Here is a 4,746-nt window from a genome sequence, read left to right as displayed (position 1 = left end):
ATCCCAGAGATTTGGGACTGCAATTCCCAGAGGGATGGAGCAGCAAAGCCCAAAAGGCTGGAGCAGCAAAACCCTAAAATCTGGAAGAGCAAATCCCAGAGGGTGGAGCCGCAATTCCCAGGGGTTTGGAGCAGCAATTCCAGAGGAAATGGAGCAGCAATTCCCAGAGGAACGGAGCTGCAAATCCCAGAGAGTTGGGACAGCAAATCCCAAAAGGTTGGAGCCGCAATTCCCAGAGGAACTGGGACCAGAATTCCCAGAGAACTGGAGCAGGAATTCCCGGGACTGGCTCCCCCTTTTCCCCCCAGACCTTTCCCTCTCCTTCCCCCCGTCTCTGTGCCATGAGGATATTTATGGAATTAATTTATTTATTGAGAATTATTATTAATTATTTATTATTATCATCATTATTTATTATTATTATTAATAACTTATCCACTGTGTCCTTGTGCAGTTTTGGGGGGAAAAGGAGAAGTCCCTGTCCCCATTCCAAACCCTTTTAGGGTCGCTTTTCCCCATTCCCAGTTCCCTTTTCCCCATTCCCAATCCCTTTTCCCCATTCCCAATCTCTTTTCCCCATTCCCAGTCCCCCTTTCCCCATTCCGATTCCCTTTTCCCCATTCCGATTCCCTTTTCCCCATTCCCATTCCCCTTTCCCCATTCCCAATCCCTTTTCCCCATTCCCAGTCCCTCTTTCCCCATTCCCAATCCCTTTCCCCATTCCCATTCCCTTTTCCCCATTCCCAATCCCTTTCCCCATTCCCAGTCCCTTCGGGGTCGTTTCCCCACCCCGGCAGATCCCAAACCCCTTTGTGGCCCCGCTCCCATCTGTCCCCATTGTCCCCTCACAAAGGGAGCTCCGGGCTCTCATTGAGATTCCGGCCCGGCACCTCGGGAATTCCCGCCTTTGTCCTCGGCCCCTCCGAGCCTTTCCCGGCACAATTCCCGATTTTCCCCCCATTCCCATTTTTTCCCCTATTCCCAATTTCCCCCCCCTATTTCCAGCCCTTCCCGTCCCTCTGGAAAATCCCATTCCTCGGGAAAATCCACCTGGCTTTGGGACAGAAATCAGGGAATTGCTCCTGGGTGTCCCCAAATGTCCGCCCAGGGGTGTCCCCAGTGTCCCCCAGGAGTGTCCCCAGTGTCCCCCAGGGGTGTCCCCCAGGGGTGTCCCCGTGTCCCCAATCGCCACCGGGGCAGCAGCGCCCCCTGCCGGGCCCCGCCAGCCCTGCCACCCCCCCAATTTGGGGACATCGCCCCCTGTCACCTCCCCCTAATCTGGGGACATCCCTCCCTCGATTTGGGAGCCCCAAACCCTTCAGGGCTCAGTGTCCCCAAAGTCCCCAGTGTCCCCCAGGGGTGTCCCCTTGTCCCCAGGGGTGTCCCCAGTGTCCCCCAGGAGTGTCCCCAGTGTCCCCCAGGGGTGTCCCCCAGGGGTGTCCCCCAGGGGTGTCCCCTTGTCCCCAATCGCCACCGGGGCAGCAGCGCCCCCTGCCGGGCCCCGCCAGCCCTGCCACCCCCCCAATTTGGGGACATCGCCCCCTGTCACCTCCCCCTAATCTGGGGACATCCCTCCCTCGATTTGGGAGCCCCAAACCCTTCAGGGCTCAGTGTCCCCAAACCCTTCAGGGCTCAGTGTCCCCAAACCCTTCAGGGCCGTGTCCCCTCCCGCAGCCCTCGGAGGGGAGGGGCGGCCCCATAAAGGCGCGGGTGGGGCCGAGCGCCCCTTCCCAGCTGCCGCAGCCCCATCTGGCCGGGAACGACCCCCGACCCCATAAATCATCCCGGGGAACGACCCCCGACCCCATAAATCATCCCCGGAGCCCAAACCCTTCAGGACTCATTGTCCCCAAACCCTTCAGGGCCGTGTCCCCTCCCGCAGCCCTCGGAGGGGAGGGGCGGCCCCATAAAGGCGCGGGTGGGGCCGAGCGCCCCTTCCCAGCTGCCGCAGCCCCATCTGGCCGGGAACGACCCCCGACCCCATAAATCATCCCGGGGAACGACCCCCGACCCCATAAATCATCCCCGGAGCGGGGCGGGAGCGCCCGGGGGCAGCTGCGGGGGCGGCCCAGGGACCCCCCGGCACCGACCCCACAACAATGGGGTCACCCGGGACCCCCCAGCACAGACCCCACAACAATGGGGTCACCCGGGACCCCCCGGCACAGACCCCACAACAATGGGGGCGCCAGGGACCCCCGGCACAGACCCCACAGCAATGGGATCACCAGGGACCCCCAGCACCGACCCCACAACAATGGGGGCGCCAGGAGGCGGGTTTGGGGTCACAGCTCGGGGTGGGGCCGGGGGTTCCGCTCATTAGGGCGGAAATAATGGGGTGGGGGGCACAGCGACCATGGCCCCATAACCCCATCGCCCCCCGCCCCATAATTCCCCCTAATCTCCCTGCCCCATCGCCCCCCTCACCATAATCGCTTTCCCATCGCCCCATAGCCCCCAGCCCCAAAATCCCGATCTCCCCCCCCCCCAATTCCCTTTCCCCTCCCGGCCCCTCCTCCCCATTGAGTCCCAAGCACGCATTTCAATCCCACCAATGGCAGAGCGGCTCTCTGCCCCCGCCTCACGCCATTGGCCAGCGCCGCAGGGGGCGTGGCCAGGGCCTTCCCACCCTCTCCCATTGAGCGCTCGGCTGTTCCGGGCAGCGGCCGCGCCCCCCTCCGCTTTGGGGATCCCCGGGTGCCTTTGGGGGGCTCGGGGCAATTTGGGGGGCTCGGGGGGATTTGGGGTCCCTCCCTCTGGGGGGGATGAACGTGCTGGAGCCTCCCGTGTGTCCCCAGAGCCCCCGCGGGTGACCCGAGACCTCTGCTGGTTCGGGGGGCGCTGCCGGCCCTGAGCCCCCCAAAAAATCCCTGCCACCCCCCTGGCTCTGCTGCCGGCCGGGGGTCCCCAGGTGTGTCCCGGGGGTCCCCAGATGTGTCCCGGGGGTCGTCCCCCCCCCATATCTGCAGGGATGGGGCTGGGGGCTTCCAGCCGCTCCCCCGCACCCCGGAACCGCTGGGGCTGAGGGTCGGGGGTGACCCCAAACCCGGGGGGCTCGGCCGGACCCCCCCAGGACACCCCAAACCTTGAGGGGGCTCGGCCGGACGCAGGACCCTGACCCCTTTTTTTTTCGGGGAGGTTTACGGGGTTCAGAATCCTTCCCCAAACCCCAAAACAAGGTGGGAGCAGCTGGGCTGTGCCCCCCCGCCGTGGGCTGAGACCCCTTGGGGGAATTTTGGGGGGTTGAGACCCCTTGGGGGAATACGCGGGGAGGGGGGGGACACAAGGTGCTTGGGGACCCACGCGGGGAGGGGGGGGACACAAGGTGGGAGCTCCACCCTCATTGCCCCCCGCAAGAAACGGGGATTCTCCCTCAAAAAACGCCGCCCCCTCCCCAAAAAATGGGGGACCCTCCTCAAAAAACGCCCCCCCTGCCCCCAAAAAAACGCATCCTCCCCCAAATCCCCCCGGCCTGGGGGGGTCCGCGGGTGTCGGAGGGGGGAGCACAATATCGGGGGGGGTCCCCGGGTGTTCGGGGGGTCCCGGGGTGTTCGGGGGGTCCCGGGGTGTTCGGGGGACCCCCCGCCCCAAACAATGGCCCCGCAGCGGCGCCCGCGGAGTGGTGCCGACAGCTTCGCGCTGGCGGCGGCCGGCGGTGCGTGCGGGGGAGCGGGGCTGGCTGGCTGGCTGGATAGATGGACGGGTGGCTGGGTGGGGGTATGGAGGCGCGGGTACCGCGTGTGTCTGAGTGTGTGAGCGCGGCCGTTCGCGGCGGCACCGAGGGGCCGGGGCCGGTCACGTGCGCGCGCCTCCTCCGCCGCCGCCGCCGCCGCCGGGCTTTGGGTGCGGGGGGGACGCGCACAAAGGTGCGGCGGCGATGGTGAGTGCGGGGCTCCGGGGGGGCTTGGGGCCGCTCCCGGCGGCGATCCCGGGATGCCGCAGCGGCCCCGGGGCTGCGGGGGGAGCGGGGCCGCGCCGGGGCCGCGCCGGGCGCGCTCCCCGCGGGAAGGGCCCCGGCAGCCGCGGCTTTTCCTGGGCTGGCGGCGGCGGGAGAGCCCCGAGCCCGGCCGGGGAGGGGGCGATGCGACCCCCGGGACCGCCGGGGACACCCGCGGGGACACCCTCGGGGACGGCGCCGGGGCTGCGGGGCTCCGCTGGAGCCTCCTCGGGGCGCGATGCGACCCCCGGGACCCCCTGAACGCCCCCCCCGGCGGTGGTACGGCGGCCTCGGAGCGCTTTGTGCCCGTCCCGGGGCCACCTGCGGGGCGTCCCCGCTGTCCCCGCCACCTGCGCGGTGTCCCCTGTGTCCCCCCATCACCTGCGGGGCGTCCCCATCACCCTCGGCGTGTCCCCCGGTGTCCCCCGGTGTCCCCGTGTGTCCCCCCATCACCTGCGGGGTGTCCCCCGTCTCGCCGCCACCTGAGGGGTGTCCCTGGGTTGTCCCCCCCGCTGTCGCCGTTGTCCCCATCCCCTTCCCAGTCCCGGGGGTCCCTGGGGCGGGGTGTCCCCCGTGTCCCCCTCTCTCCCCCGTGTCCCCCGCTGTCCCCATGCCCTGCCCGGTGCCCGGGGGTCCCTGGGCCGGGATGTGCCCCTGTCCCTGCTGTTCCTGCAGTCCTCCGTGTCCCCCGTTGTCCCTCACTGTCCCTGCTGCCCCCCAGTATCCCCCGCTGTCCCCCAGTATCTCCCTCGGTCCTTTGCTGTCCCCCGCTGTTCCCCGTGTCCCCCGGTGTCCCCCCTGTCCTGCTC

The 4,746-nt window shown here is 67.6% G+C and overlaps 1 protein-coding gene across 1 annotated transcript in view; it reads left to right on the top strand.

Moving 5' to 3' along the window:
• The first annotated feature begins 3,814 nt into the window (after window positions 1–3,814).
• Window positions 3,815–4,746, top strand: part of VANGL2 (VANGL planar cell polarity protein 2) — a 13,409-nt gene continuing 12,477 nt past the window's right edge. The window contains exon 1 of the mRNA XM_041468635.1: window positions 3,815–3,880. The gene's annotated coding sequence lies outside the window, so the exon portion shown is untranslated. The remainder of the gene's footprint in view (window positions 3,881–4,746) is intronic.

The sequence above is a fragment of the Pyrgilauda ruficollis genome, unplaced genomic scaffold (genome assembly GCF_017590135.1).
Source record: "Pyrgilauda ruficollis isolate IOZ18807 unplaced genomic scaffold, ASM1759013v1 scaffold222, whole genome shotgun sequence".
NCBI lineage: Eukaryota > Metazoa > Chordata > Aves > Passeriformes > Passeridae > Pyrgilauda > Pyrgilauda ruficollis.
This window is presented reverse-complemented; position numbering and strand designations above follow the sequence as displayed.